Source organism: Cryptotermes secundus, unplaced genomic scaffold (genome assembly GCF_002891405.2).
Source record: "Cryptotermes secundus unplaced genomic scaffold, Csec_1.0 scaffold181, whole genome shotgun sequence".
Taxonomy (NCBI): Eukaryota; Metazoa; Arthropoda; class Insecta; order Blattodea; family Kalotermitidae; genus Cryptotermes; species Cryptotermes secundus.
This window is the reverse complement of record NW_019723906.1, coordinates 508104-524926: the sequence shown is the minus strand read 5'-3', so window position 1 is coordinate 524926 and position 16823 is coordinate 508104. Positions and strand designations below refer to the sequence as shown.

Here is a 16823-nt window from a genome sequence, read left to right as displayed (position 1 = left end):
ATGGGTGTGAAACTTGGTCTCTGACATTACGGGAGAAACATAGACTGAGGGTGTTTGAGAACAGGGTGTTGATGTGAATATTTGGACCAAAGATATATAAAGTGACAGGTGGTTGTAGAAAACTGCGTAATGAGGAGCTTCATAACTTGTACTCTTCTCAGGTATAATTAGAATGATCAAGTCAAGAAGGATGAGGTGGGCAGGGCATGTAGCACGAATTGGGTAGATGAGGAATGTATATAGGATATTGGTGGGGAAGCCAGAAGGAAAGAGACCACTGGGAAGACCAAGGCGTTGGCGGGTGGACAATATTATAATGGATCTTAGAGAGATAGAATGGGATAGTACTGACTGGATTGATCTGGTTAAGGATAGTGACCAGTGGAAAGCTCTTGTGAACACGGTCCAGTGACTGAGACTAGATCTTTCTAACAGGCCCAACTGAGTAGGTTTATCCTGAACCATCCACCTGAGGACGGAGACAGATCCAGTCTCCGAAACGTTGTGGTTTTTTGTTTTCTATAGACCAGACGCTGGATGGAGTCCAAAATAAGCCTAACAGTTCTGTACAGCATACACCATCGTCAGAATCCTTTCAAGTCTATTATGGTAACGAACCTTCGGATTCCATAAAATTCTGGGAAGTTCTCGAGTAGCTGCACAATTGGCAACTTCTCAAGAAGGTCTCAGCTCCATGAGTGAGTAAGTGAGTAATGTTATGAGGATTGGCATTTGCATGAAGAGACACTACCCACACTTGCGTTATAGAAAATCGTTATTTCTGGTTTTCTCAGAAATAATTTTGTCTTCTCTCACTCTTCCTCCTTAGGAGCACTCAATTACTGCTCTTGTTGACTTACTCTGTACGAAATGTTAAGGGCTCAGATCTGAAGGGCTCTCTGTCACCACCTACAGTTTTATTTAGATATTATTTCTACAGTTAGTAACTTTTCGGAAATTATCCAAAGTCATCTTTCTAATTAAAAAGGACATTTTGGAGACTGGACTCTGTCTCTGTCCTCAGGTGAAAGCCTACTTAGTTGGGCTCAATCGATAGAGTTACTCCCTACGTCCGCATCTGCGTACCATCATCAGAAAATTTTAGATGTTATTTGTGTGATAAAATGGAGGATAAGATGGGTGGGGCCTGCAGCACACAGAGCAGAAATGAGAAATTACATACAACATTTTGGAAGGAAAGCCTGAAATAAAGAGCCATTTGAGAGATGTAGACGTAGACGAGAGGACAGGCCCTTAAGTGAAAACTGATGTGAGGCTGTGGACTGGATTCTTCTGGAGGGCTCCTGTGAATGATGGAGGGCTCCTGTGAATACAGTAATAAACCTTACGATATCATAAAAGGAGCGGAATTGCTTGATCAACTGAGAGACTCTTAGCTTCTGCAGGACTCTGCTTTAGGGAATTATTCTTGTCCAGAGGCTTTCACGATCTGGATGTAATGTCTTACTTCGGCTCTTGGGGGTTGGCCGCGTCGTATGGTGAAACTGTTCCAACGTTTCGACTCATACGGCAGTAGCCATCTTCAGGGAGATTGTGAGAGGGAAGGAGGAAATGGACGGAGATGTAGGTCTCGCAATGGAAGTGAGTGTAGGGCTGTGGAGCGCAATGACGTCAAATGAGTTTGGACCTCGTGGTAAAGCCATCGAAATAGTCAAACAGCCCCATAATTTCATCCATGAAGACGGACAGGCTTACAAACTGAGTAAAGTCTGACCTCACTTCCTCTCCTCCAATCTAAAGCCTCTTCCCATTGGACAGCAACACGATTAGGCTTACTCCTACTGCGTGACCTGCATGTCGATCCACTTCCTTCTTCCGCCTCACATTATTCATGAAGATGGCGACCGTATTGCACATCGAAACATTGGAACAGTTTCAACATACGATGAGACTAAACCCTGAAAGCTGAAGCTACACATATTGAGTTAGTTTAGTTTTGAAACTCAAGTGAAGTAGTGTAAAGAGCTAAGCCTGAGTTCTAAATTCTGCGGGAAGTAACTCAATTTGAGCCCTACTGAAAGATGCCACTCTTACCAATTTACTCGCTGAGGATCTGATTCTGAAAAATATTAATCAAGACGTCTTCTACAGAGCAAGTTGTGGCAGTGCGATATGAATTGCGTTGGGATGGCGGTGCCACAACTTGCCAAGATTCGAGCCTGAGACAAGCCTTGACGTCACATTGAAGAGACAGGGAAGCTGTTATAGAAATAGTCAGTCGTGAGAAGGTGATGAGGTCGTCGCTACTCCTAGGGTTTCGTCGGATGTGTGAAATACCACAAGTGTGTTTCCAATCTTCAAAAAGTGTCACATTGAAGTCCCATTCTCTTCTCTGGTTCTGTTCTAAACTGCAAGCAGAAATTCTCCATAGGGAATTTTCAAGGTATTGTAAATTGTGCAATAGTAGATATTACGTGTTTCTGCTTTTGTGTAGGTCATAGCGTCTTGTAAGAATTTGGAGGGGAAAATGTATCTACCTTCATATAAAGGAATTAGAAAAAATACTCTGAAGTTCAGCAAATACTTCATAATCTCCTTTGGTATGACTGTTATTTCAACGGAACTGCAATAGTTCCTAATCACTCTGATAAACAAGAAACCGCAAAACTGTTCCTACAGAAATTAAGTGGAAGCAGTGGCCCTTGTAAAAATCTTTAATATTATGTCCTCAATTTATGATACATGAGGTATCGGTGTTCCTATTTCTGTCGTATTAGATCCAGATGCATTAGCTTATCCGCACACCTCTACAAAAGTCATGTCACCATACTTATAATTAAGGGTGTATATTATTATGGGGAATATTATAGTGCGCACTGGATAGACATTCCGATGAAGAGGTTGCATTAAATATTTCGAGAAGCTGTTTCATTAGTCTGAACAGGGACTGCAGAAAGCCATGTAAATTATGAAGACCAGAGGCTTTAGAGACCGATGGATGACAATGCAAATTGTATTATGTTCATGCAGGTAAACACACTAATGATTCTGATATCTTAGATGCAGAATAGATGAAAGTATAATTTCCTCTTTGCTTAGCTCTATCAGTCAATTTTTTGCTGTGACTGCAGCATGTCGTTGTAGGATACAGTGCCGCGTGTGAATACAGAACGAAAATGTATCTAAAATTGTTGTTAGAAAGGACACTCGGGATTTTATATAGTTTTTGTTGCAATGTTTTCTGCAAGTTCGTCTTCTACATAAGCAGTTTCTTAACCTTGGTAAGAGAATGAGGGTACTCCGACACACGGTCAGTGTTAGACTTGTGGTAGGTCTGCATTTGTTCTTGCTCATAGACAGAATTCATAATTAATCCCCTAGCAGGCTGAAATAAAAAGAGGATGATTTCATTTTACCAGCGAAGTTATGAAAAAAATGTTAATATCTATGGACATGAGAGTAAAATGATAAAACTCAAAATTATTTTACAACATAAGGAGCAATAACTCAGTAATTACCAAGATAATGGGTTAACACAGTGCCACAACGTGGAATTTAAATATTCTTTATGGCTTGCATAAGGAAGCAAGTACATATATATACAACGGGTATTCGCCCGCGTACATACTGATATGCTTTTTTAACGAGTGTCATATCTGTCTGTTTACATGCCATGGTGTATATGTGAACGTGTATGTGTTGAGGGCTTAATGAACCTATGAATTAATGAGTTATCTTCATAAAACGGAGGAGAAAACCCATGACCCACCCAAATATCTTTTAAAACTTCTTAGGTCGGGAAAATCAAATTGCAGACCACCGACCAAAACATCAACTTAGCGTTTCACAAATTTGTGAGGTGATAATTTTTTAAAAATATATATGGACCACTTTTAGCAATCGTTTTTATAATTTTAAAGCATGGCTGCCGCGTGAGTGACACATTTTTTTTCATAACTTCATGACGTCAGGTTGGAGATGGCATAAATAAATAATATAGAATTTTGATCCGTGAGCAAATCAATTTAGATGTTCATTAATCATCTTCAGTAAGAAGGTTTGGGCTCCTCCAGACAGCCTGTTCCGGCTTCAAGGTTTAAGAGTATGACTATTAAATTAAAAGAATGTTCTCTCAGTCTTCCACATGGGTGTCCTTGGTCTCTTCTGCCTCTACGATTGTAGTTTGAGAATAATTGAAGAAATATATTTTCTCCGTTTTTTCTAGGTGTTTTATCCATTTCATTTAATAATATTATATTTAAGCATCCTGTTACACTCACACAATATATATGAGACAAACTCCGTCTTAAGTGCAAAAATTTAATTGTAGTTCTTTCTTCTTCCCTTCCTCCACACTACATGTTTCGGCCCTAAATTTCCATCATTTAAAATTTAAATTTTAAACTACGGGCAGTGTAGCAGCTACGTAAGAATACACACCTGATGATGGCCATTTAGGGCCGAAACATGTAGTGTGGAGGAAGGGAAGAAGAAAGAACTACAATTAAATTGTTGCACTTAAGACGGAGTTTGTCTCATATAATTTAATAACCTTTAATTCTATACTTTATGTCATCAATTTGTAATTCCCTTATACCTTCATTACGTCTGTGATTAATCAATCGGTATCCTGACGTAGTTCTCAGCAAGTGCATTTCCGCGGCCTCCGATCTACTTTCTTTTCGTCCTGCGAGCGCCCATCGCTCACATTCATAAAGAAGAGTTGGTATTTTCATAGTTTTATAGAATTTGATTAGCGTCTCTTTCCTGTCGATACCGACTAAAGTCCTAGTAATTATGCCACATGTAAACTATCCCTGTAACAGGCCGTGAAGGTCCATAGGGTGGTGAGACGTCGAGGCTCCAACATTTTGTCTAGAAAATCGGCTTATAGATGGCGGCAAGCTTGCCAGCCTTACGCGCCGGCCACCATTTACCCCACCAGGAAGATTCCTGATACTCATTTATGTTAAAGGCTGGGCCATAGTGCGGCTGGAAGGATTAGGTAAATTAAAGAAATCCACCTCATCGAGACTCGAACCCGCGACCTTCCGGCTTGTAGCATAGTGCCCCAACCAACTACTCTACCGCGAGCCCCCACTATGACACATATTTTCTGAAATCTATATAATTTTACAATGATGCCTATTTCTTTATCAGAACCGATATGAAAACCTAAATAATTAAAAGTAAAACTTGTTAAACAATTCATTCATCCAATGGAATTTTATTTCTTATGGGGCTGTTTTATTTATGAATATTTTCGTGTTACAATTGTTACAATATTTCTTTTTTATGACGTTCTGCAAATTATCTACGGAACTAGATATGATCACCTGATCATCAACGAAAAGGATGGTACTAAACTCAGTATTATTTATATCAAATTTATCTTTCCGTTAAATCTGCCATTTTCTTATGACTTCCTCTCTGTGTATATTAGCAAACTGTGCGCTAATGGGCACCTTTGTCTTACATCTTGATTCACATTTTTTAAATACCTGTCTTCCTTCTTTTTTTAACTCTTATTCGTGGTTCACGGCACAGACTTTGTGCTGCTCCTATCAGCTGCTGCGGGGAAATATGCGTTTAAAAGTTGAACAGCAGCTATCTGCCTGGACAAAGTTGAAGTAAAGCAGTGCCATGGAGGAGAGTGGAAATGAGGCAAGTGTACTCTATAACACGTTTATACACAACGGGGAACTTTGTAATTAATACTTTTCACCATTTAGCATTACGATGATAGTTCAAGAAGGATAATATGAGAGTGGCAAGAAACATGCAAGGGGGGGATGCCAAATGTCTACAAAATTTTATTTGGCCACCCTGAAAGAGACCACTTGCAGACCTGGGCATAAATGGGAGAACAATATTAAAATATATCTTAAAGACACATGATATGACGACGTGTACTTGACCCATCTGGCTCATAACAGAGGCCAGAGGCAGTGCCGGTTAGACTCCAGCTTCCAACAATGGCAACCCGGGTTCCATCCCAGGTCAGGTCATGTGAGATTTGTGGTGGGCGAAGTGGAACTGAGGCAGGTTTTCTCGTAGCACTTCGGTTTCCCATGCCAATTTTCTTTCCACCATCTCCTCCACATTCATTGGTCATCCTATCATCGACACAATTGTTGCCTCGACAGTGACAGCGTCATTAAACAACTAAAAAAAAACATGGACCAGTGGCTGGCTCTTGTCAATACGGCAAATAAAATTCGGGTTCCACAAATATGGCGAATTTATTGACTACATAAGAGAATATTTGCTTCGCAAGAAGAACTCTCCTCAACTGAGTTAGAGGATTATGAAAAATCACAAAAACCCGCAATTGGAAAATATTTGTAACGCCTACTCAACATGGAAGCAAATATTCACACCGTGCAGTTTGTATGATGTACGCTTCTAAAACCTTTCTCCGCACAGTTACACTTCGGTACGTATTTTCCGACTCTACAACAACTGAGTACATTCACTCCATCATGTCACGGCAATTACACGTGACCAAGACATCGATATCACATGGAAGACAGTCGCCTGCCGACGCGGTGACGTGTTCGTACTCATAGAAGTAAATTAAATCTGTCGGATAAGAACCAAGGATCGGAGAGATCGTTGAGCGATTTGGTGTCTGACAGGCATTCAGCTGAGTCGTGAAGGGGACGAAACTCTTCCTCAGTTCTCAGCACGAATCAATCTTCGACCGTCTATCCAAAATTCATCAAATCAACTATCCTAATATATCTTAGGCGTCTAGCCCAGAAATTCTGATAATTTTGCGTGTTCCAGTTTGCGTGATATTTGTCCATCGTCATTGAAAACAAAACTTGCAGACATACGTGAAAATTTTGACCGAAAATATTAAAGGACTGAAACATACGTTTTTCTTCTTGTCATGAAATAAAAACGGTTGTTGCAAGTTCATTGAAAGTTAAATATTTTAAGTTTTATATCTTGTAATGTTCACATGGTTATAATGCACTGTATTAGCATTAATAACAAGATGTTTGGAAGGAACTAATGGACTATTTTCCTTTGACACGAAAGGGACCGCATAGAAAATGACGGGCCGAACAATTCTTCTATTGTTGAGTGAGTATTCATTGCCGCAGTAACGTTTTTACCGAGCCGTTGTCTAGCAACGATAAAGCATATGCATGCAGAGACAGCCTGATGGGAGGGATTTATGAAGCATGCCGATGAGATTGGCTCAGGTGCCATGATATACATACCAGGATTCATAAACTTTTGTTCATTCACTTAAAAGTTCATAGTGGGGAATACACAAACACAAGGCACAGAGACAGCATGGTGACACATAAGCCTACTTTTTCTTTTCCAAAGTAAAGAAAGTAGACTAAAAATGCTGTATGTTATACTCAGAAATGTATCCTAAGCTGCACATTCCCAGTAATGCCATTATTTGCGATTATCCAGCAGAAAATATTTCTAATAACTCGAGTTCTTTCTGTTGTATTAGCAGAAAAATGAGTAATTGTTTCAACCTTCAACGGTATATTAGCGACCGCAATATGTAACAGAACATGCCATTCAAATAAATTTGGACATTTTGTAAAAGCACAATAAACCAAATAAAAGCATTGCAGTCAGAATGTCATCAGGAAGATTCTGAATGCAAAGACAGCAAGCTAAATACTAGACACTCGTGCAGCCAAGGCACTAGGTTCGATCCCAACCGTCGTCACTAATTATATATATACATGGACTCCATGTGTGTGCTTGTGTATCCAGTGACAGCTCTTGGTTAATGACGGGGGTACAGTTAACTTCCGAGACGACAGGGAGATCTGTATGAAATAGATGTATACATCAGACAATGGACAGTACATCATATTGGTGTAACCAAGTAATGTTCAGGTATTCAAATGAGCTGTTCCTTTGCACCGGCATTCTAACGATTGTCCAAAAACTTCACGGTCTGGGAAGCCAACTCTGAATTTTAGAAAATCAGAGGTCTTATGCGTAACAGCAGAAGAAGGAAAGAGTCCTTGAAGTTGGAGTGCCATCTGTTGTTTAGTATTTATACGACAACTTCGTCTCTATTAATACACCCACCATGAACACCTGCATCGTGTTTTCTCGCAAATCACGAGCAACAGATGGCACAGGTCATATAATCGAAATCTACTATGAACACGAAAGAGTAATAAAGGCAAGGGCATTTGTTAAGCTCTTTACAGCACTTTGATATTTTATTCTGTCTTAAAGAACTTAAGTGTCACACAAGCACACATATGCAGTTCACTGAGTACGTTAAAATCTACGGTGCACTGGCTGTGCTAATTCTATTTTCTATTTTTCCATAACTTCTTTAGGCTTATCACTTATTACATTCAGGACAATAGACTAATCAGTCATGATTCTGCGCTTTAAATTTTCATTACGGAAAAATTATGAAATAATTCCAGCAAAGTCAATTTGAAGTCAGCTCTTATAATAAGAGGGATATTCAGAAAGCAAATTCTGGTTAGCTGTTAACAAAACAAGCAATGAGAAAAAAATTTATCACGGTATATACCAAAAATACGTACATACTTAAGCTAATTATCAACGTGGTCACCGCCCGAATTGAGGCACTTATCGTTTCGGGGAATAAGTTTCTGCATGGCTGTGTCAAAGGAGTCTTCCGCCTGTGAGCCCAGTCACGTTTGGAGAGCAACCATTAACTCCTCATTACTGTTGAAATGCTGTGATCTCACCCAGTTCTTAAGATAGGTAAACAACTCCCAGTTGAAATGTTCCAGCACTACTTGAATGCGAACAGCTGTATGCGGAAGCGCATTGTCATGGAGGAGTACTACACCGTATGTCAGCATTACACGCCATCTGTTTTGAATGGTCGGACCTACGCAGTTTTTAAGTGTTTCGCAATACACTTGTCATGTCTTTGTTGTCCCCTGTTGCATGAATTCCACCATCAGCACTCCTTTCCTGCCCCAGAAAACAGTTGCCATCAACTTTCTGGCAGGCAGATATCGTTTTTTGAACTTCTTCAGCTAGTTTGGTGAACATGTGTAAAGTCACAGTTTAGACTGCTCTTTGTTTTCAACTTTCACAAATAAAATCCAGGTTCCATCATCTGTTACTCGTACGATGTGACTGAGAAATTCATCGCCATCCTTGAATCCATCTTGCGCGAAACTTGTGATAACCCAGCCTAACTGTGATAATCTCGCAGAGGATAGTGAATGACATTTGTGGAAATTCATATGAAAGTTCTGAAATTGTGAAGCGCCGTCTTTCACAAACTGTTTGGTCAACGCTTTGAATAAGATTATCACTCACTACAGAGAGACGGTCACTTCGCTCTTGATCGTGAACATCTGCTCACCTGTCCATCTTTGAACATTGTACACCGTTGCCTTACTGTTCCTCCACTCATTATACTTCGGCAGTAAACCGCGCAAAATTCTCGATAGATTTCCGCGGCGTTAATTTTTTTTGGCGTGAAGAAAGAGGATAACGTAGCTGGCGGGATTATTAATTGCAGGACACATCACAACTTTGTAGAGACAAGAACAAATATTAGGGAACCAGTTATGTGATGGTTTACAAGGCAGTGAGTCTTGTGGCTCTTCTTCGCGTGCGCGAGCTCTCCCCCCCTACTACATCAGTTGCCTAATATAAACGGAGGTTATTATTATTATTATTATTATTATTATTATTAGAGGGGGTGGGTTTCCCCATGCACTTAGACCAGTTATTGGTCCATTGTGCGTCCCCCTTTAATTTCTACTGTCGCCATACCCTACCGGTACTGGTGCGTGCTATCAGCCCCGTTCAGCCAACGAGGTCGGCCATCGGTACCTGATATTTCCCCCATCTACCAGAGGCATTGGAAACTACTTGGGCGGAAAATTGTTGCCTAATTTTGCTCAGAGGTCTCCTAGAGACATGAGGATCTTTTATGTGCCGTAAATCTAGGACACGGGACCCACGGCTTAAAGTCCCTCCCGGAGGACTTGTTTCCTGAATTTTTCCGCCCTTAAAAATTCCACGTAACTTGAGTCATGAGGTGGGAACGTTACCCCTAGACTACGGAGGCCGCTTTAAACGGAGGTTACTTTTCGAATAACTCTCGTATGTATGTATAATATATGCAAGGCCTCTGTCAGCCTAGGCTTGGCATAGTAGATCACGCCCTAACTCGTGTAGCTCACGTTACAACGTCTACTTTGTCACTTGAACGATCTTACGCTTGACCGCCACCAAGCTGTGTCGGGCTTCACCTTTCTCGATATTGCTAACATTTCCATGATTTTGTACGACCTCTGCCTGTTGCCTGCACAAATTCGTTATGTAATCATGAGTATGAGGTACATGGACATCCACATGCAACCCGCGATACGGTGTGCACAATGGAATTTACCAGGAGTTCGGAGAACCTTCTTCTGCAAGCGCTACGATTTCAAAAGGTGGGTATGTACCGTAAATTCCCTGACGGGGCAAACATAAGTCATTACTCGTCTAACTAGTGCTTTATGGAGTGCTACTTTAATGTCAGCGCTCAATCGCTCAAATTTGAATAGAGCACAGACTCTAATAAATGATCTGAAGACCTTGATTTTGATTATTTCTATATGCAATCTTCATGTAATCCTTTTGTCGAAGATAACATCGAGGTATTTTCGACTGGTTGGTCAGTTAAATTGCTGCTGGCCTTCGCCAGCACATTAATTTCTGGCTTCGGTCTCCTCGAGATCCATGATCAAGATTCTTATTCTCTCCTAGAAGGTAACAAGAAGTTTTGGGAAGAATTAACTGCCTACTTTGCTTTGATACGAGACGGACAGCATACAAAAAGACGCGTCCAACAACTCTTCTGTTGCTGCGTGTATATTCGTTCCCACGGTAAGGCTTTTGCCGAGCCGTTGCCTAGCAACATATACATACGGACACACAGACTGATGAGAGGCATTTATGAAATACTCAGTTGAGATGGGCCCAGGTTTCAAGTTTCATAAAGATTGGTTCAGGCATTCAAAAGTTGGGGGAGGGGGATACAGAGACACAGACAGGAAGGAGAACGCATAAGCCCACTTTAGGAAAGTAGGCTAAAAAGGTCACCCCTATGCTTATTAATTATGCGCCATGAATATATATATATATATATGGAAGGGTGGAGGTATATATTCACGGTTCTTGACCTCGGCACTAGATGGAAGTGAGTGGTCAGCTTCACGTCCCTGTCGCTTTAGCTCCGTGAAGCAGTCCCCAGTACCCATTGTACAGGAGGCTGGGTGAGTCCCAGAGCCGGTCTGAATGCTGTGTAGTAGAGGAAAATCTCTTACTTCTGCCTGGAATAGAACCCCGGCCGTCCAGAACGTAATCTGAAGCTATGTCGGCTCCAGAGTGTCTTATTTTGTTGGTAGAATTACTGTACTTCTAGCGACTGGAAACGAACGAAGTAATGTGATGGAGAAGAAATTATAACGAAATTTACAACGAAATTTCAGCCACCGATATCGCTACACGTAAGACTGCCGAAACTCAATAATATGGTTCACAGGTCGTACAATTACTAACCAAAATCAGACAGGGCCACTGGTTACCGCCTGTGAGGACCGAGGAACAGAATTCGATTCCCAACAGAGGCAGGGGACTTTTCTTTTCCTCATTGAGCCCATACCGGCTATGGGGTCCACCCATTCTCCTATAAAATGAGTACCAAAATTTACTTCCCCTGAGATAAAGCGGTGGGAGCGTGAAGCTGGCCACTCACCTCCATCTGGTGCCGAGGTTAACAGTGATGGAGCTATACCTTCACTTCCCTATGCCTTCATGGCGTGGTTAATTAATAAAGCACAGATACATCTTCAGTTGCCTTTACCTTCGCTTTGAAGACTGATAGGTTAAAAATCTCCGGTAAGCAGCAATACACCGTATACGAGTATGTGTACGTACCGACATGATATAATACAACGGATTCTGGCAGAGAACTAATAAATCCTACGTTTCTATTTCATGGATTTATAGTCCTTCAGATTTATTATTATTATTATTTATGAAGAATTCAGTACTTGTAGGATTTGAGGTCTTCACAGCGGTGACTATGAATAATGCCGTCTTCTGGGATGTGGCGCCTTGTATGATCTCGGATGAACTGACGTTTCGAAGGAACGTATCACCACAATATTCAGGGTAGAAAAATCCTCGAGCGAGGTACCAGCGTGAGCAGGTGGCTATAATACTGAGACACCAGTCGAAAATATCCAGGGGTGTTTGCATTTTTAAAGCTCTATTACCGTAAGTAATTTTGGACCTTAATTTAAGCGGCGCTATTCTAGCACTTCACAGATACACCCACGTCGTTGCTATGACGTTATTAATGCTTGCAGGGAATATTACATGGGTGACCTTCAATGACATAGCGTTCGTTCTAGATTTCGTGAAGAAAGGTCAGTTTGGATCAAAATTGCAATGGGGGGACACACATATCACACACAACACGGTGATTTGATAAGGATATTTATTTTCTCTGGGAAGGAAAATCTACTAAAAATATAGGCCATCAACACCGCTTCAGGCACGTTACCTATTCTTATCCTAGAACATTCCATTCAACGTTAGGGTCAGCAGTTGATTCAGCGCGGTGAAACTACCGAATAATGAAGATTATAGTTTTGGCCGCGCCATAGCTGAAGCGGTTAGTCGCTGACTTCCCACAGCGGCGGCCCGTGTTTGATCCCGGGTCTGGTCAAGTGGGATTTGTGGTGGACAAAGTGGCGCTGGGGCAGGTTTTCTCCGAGTACTTCGGTTTCCCCTGCCAATCTTCATTCCATAAATTGCTCCACAATCACCCTCACTTATCATCTGGGGGCTGGTACAATAGGCCAGAATTGGCCGCAGTACAAGGGACTTAGTCCCACCCCACTAGCAATAAAAAAAGATTATATTTTAAGTACGTGATAACAGGTATATTCTTTTAAAGCTCCGCCTTCCAAGATCTGGATATGGAAACAGCAGTACATCCAGTGCTTTTGACACGACAGAGTGTGCACCAGAAGTCCATAATTTCACTCACGGATGTTACAGCTTTCACCGCTTGGCGTATGAAAGTTTTAGCTCTGTTTTGTACATTCATTGCAGTGTAATCAGTTACAAACTCTTTCCGGACATATTCTCGGTCAGTGAGACTGTGTACAGGTTATGCTGGAATGGCAACAATGTTACTGCTTAAATATGCTTGAGATTCATTATCGCTTATTACAACAGACTCTTAAGCAGTTGGCTGAATTCTTTCATTCTAAATGGTGTTGTCCTTTTTTATAAGAACAAATCGTTTCCTCTGGAATCAGTAGTAAGAGATATTAGTTCTTCTGTTCCTCCTCCTCCTCCTACTCCTCCTCTTCATTCTCCTTCTCCTCCTTCTCCTTCAATTTTTGTCTCTCTAGCACATCCTAATTCAGAATTAATTTTGAAAGTGTTAATTCTTTTAGACCTCTGACAGAGTACCCCAAGCGGCAGATTAGTCTGTAGCAGGGCATGTAGCAAGAATGGGGGAGACGAGGAATGCATATAGGATACTGGTGGGAAAGCCAGAAAGAAAGAGACTACTGGGAAGACCAAAGCGTAGGTGGGTGGACAATATTAAAATGGATCTTAGAGAGATAGGATGGGATGGACTGGATTGAGCTGGCTCAGGATAGGGACCGGTGGAGGGCTCTTGTGAACACGGTAATGAACCTTCGGGTTCCATAAAATGCTGGGAAATTCTTGAGTAGCTGCAGATTTGGCTTCTCCTCAAGAAGGGCTCAGCTCCATATGTAAGTAAGTACTAATGTCTTGAACGGGATTCGAACCGTCGATATCAGTGTTCGAGGTCTTCAAGACTGCAAGTTCCCTAAGCTATTCGAACACTGTGATTCGCGTATATGAGACCTTTAGTGTTATTTTCAATTTCCTGTTAATTTAATAGCTCGTCATATGAATTGTAGCAGAATATCCAAAAGGCACACAAAGAATATTATGGAAGTAAAGGAGTTTAACTTATTTGAAAAAGCTGTTCTGTACAAGACATAAATCAGAGATTTTCAGATTTAATTAGACGAAGAAGAGGTAAGCTTATATATTGAATGTTCTATTACCAGATTATGTGCAATAAATAAACACTAAGGTTAAAAAAGTATGTAAATTGGTAAGGAACACATCTGGAAATACGTGTTCTCCAAATTCATTACACCCTGAAACTTGTGAGCGTGTTGTCTTCTTGTCTTTAAATGTCACAGGCTTCGCAAGTGCTCTACAGTCCATGTGAACCAAAATATCCGATTAATTCTGGATTTAATAGGTTACAGCGCATAATCCTTGAGAGTAGGAGAGCTGCATGTACGTGGCGCGGAATTTTCCATTCAGTATCATTTATCATCTTACCTCTACGAGACTGACATATACGAAACCAAATAGGAATTACAACTCACTGTACACTCAAACGTCCTTCAAAGTCTACTGCTCTCACCAGTACGCGACGTGCTACGAACCGCCGTAACGAATATTGAGAAATTTCAGTATTTATAGTCTTCATATCAAGAAGGATCTGACGGTAGGGAAATGTAACAAGGTAAGACTATCCCTGTAACAGACCGTGGAGGCCCACTTGGTTGTGAGACGTCGAGGCTCACGCATAACAGAAGCGAGATATGCATTTCATGTAAAAGGTAAAGGTAAAGTTGTCCCTGTGCTTAACTAATTAAGCACTATGCTATGAAGGCGTGTGGGGGAGCGGATGTATAGACCCACATTTTCTTAACCTCGGTACTAGTTGGAGTTGAGTGGTCAGCTTCAAGCCCAGGCACCGACTGGACGGCAGAAGCGTCAAGAATTTTATCTTCCCCACATCGTCCAGAACGGATCTGGGGCCCATTCAGCCTCTTAGTCGATGGGTACCGGTGTTATTTCCTCTGGGGTAAAGCGGCCGGGGCGCCAAGCTGACCACTTACGCCCCATCTAGCGTCGAGGTCAAGAATTGTGGAACTATATCTCCACTCCCAACAGAAAGTATTCATGGCGTAGTTCTTAATTAATTAAGCATACGGATAATTTTGCTATTTACCAGGATAGGGTTTAATGGCCAGCTTTTGTTACCGAGGTGAAAAATTTAAAGTTGCATAAAAGTACAGCATTTCTTGAAAAGCGGAATAACTCTCAATTGTTCAAGCAGTCCTGTGCCATAGAATTAATTATATAGTCCTATGTACGTGTATCTGTGTCTGTCTGTATATGTGCATGAACGTAGACCTATTTATGAGAGCTGTGTTTATGTTGCAAACTTTGAGATGAAAAATGAAGAGGTATGAAACATATGAAACAAACTCGTGTTTATTGCAGATTCCATTATCATGAAATGCTGCAAATTTTCCAACATTATTGGGCAATAACTGCGTATGAAACCCATAATTTTTGTATAACGAGTCGTGACACATCCGCCAGGGGCCTGCCTCTTTCAATTCTTGCAGCGCTCCAGTGGTTATATGGTATCGCAGACGGTAGGGATAGCGCTATGCGAGTGTGGAACGTTCGTGGGATATTCAAGTAGTCGCAGAGTAACCGATACCAAAGTTACATTGTCCTGGGGTTAAATCTGGGACTCCGCAGTGAGAAATCAGCTTCTACTTGAATGTTTCTTTATGTATTCTAGGATATAACGCTGTGTAGTTCGATGAAAGTCTACCGACGTTTCCTGAAGAACACATCACCTTCATCTTCAGGGCATGCTTCATGCTGGTTTCTTGCTCGCCTTATTATTTGGCCCTGAAAATGGAGGCGATATGTTCCTCCGGAACGTCGATTGAGTTTCACCGGACTACAAGGGGTTATAGCCCTTCATACCCACCGACAATGTTTACTTTCCTGACTACCTTCGCCAATTTGCAATGAGTCAGTTATCTGTTTAGTCAGATAGTCAGATTTAGTTGATCGGTTAGTTACTCAGTAGGTTGGTTACTTGGTTAACGAGTATGTTAAATTAAATATCTATTTAATTGATCGGTCAGTCGGTTAGTTAATCAGCTATTCACTTAGTTGATCAGTCAGTCACTCAGTTGTTCAGTCAAATCTGTTGATTTTTTGGTTGGTCAGTCAATCTGTCGGTCGGTTAGTTAGTCAGGTAATTAGCCACTCAGTTAATGGTCAGTCAGCCAGTGTGTCGAGCTATTAGTTCGTTAAATCGCCATTCAATTAGTTGATTGGTTGGTTAGTGTGTTATTTAGTCGGTTAGTTCTGTAGTCAGTCGATCGGTCGGTTTGTTAGATAATCATTCAGTTAGTAGGTTATTAGTTAGTTAGTCAGGCGGTCGCTAGGTCAGTTAGCTGAGCGATCGATCGGCCGGTCAGTCTGCTAATTTCTGATTTAAATTATTTGTTTCGGTTTTCTAGAGGGAAGTACATATATCGCAACGAATTCCACGCAGCAGTTACTTGGTTGCGGGACCTGATATTTGGAAAGAACAATTAAAATAACTCAGACTTCCATCTCACCTACAACACATGACAGTGCTTACATACACCACTAAGTATTGTGTAATGCAGCTGCAGGATTAGTGTCACCTTGACTCGGTCTTTCATGAACGTTTCTTAGCTATGATATCTCGAAATTGCGTTAACTGCAGCTCGTCTATTGTTGGTGGTCAGTTTTACTCTTTAAATGTAACGGACAATAAAAACAACAGCAAATCAAGGCACGAGTGTTTATGAAGTGATTAAATGCGATTACAAAGGCAAGTACCATCCCAGCCAATAAAGTATTGACATGTTGCTTGGTGATCGTCGGGTTCTTTGAGTCTCTGGGCAGGCGGAGGCTCTGCACTTCATTCCAAGAACAAGGATCCAGATCACTAACACAAC

The 16823-nt window shown here is 41.2% G+C and overlaps 1 protein-coding gene across 2 annotated transcripts in view; it reads left to right on the top strand.

The window, feature by feature from the left end:
• The first annotated feature begins 2223 nt into the window (after positions 1-2223).
• Positions 2224-16823, top strand: part of LOC111862021 — a 40676-nt gene continuing 26076 nt past the window's right edge. Inside the window, exon 1 of one of the 2 annotated variants that reach the window (XM_023847062.2) lies at positions 2224-2404. The gene's annotated coding sequence lies outside the window, so the exon portion shown is untranslated. Of the gene's footprint in view, positions 2405-14409; positions 14543-16823 lie in introns of those variants that run through there. The other variant, XM_023847064.2, reaches the window with a different exon arrangement.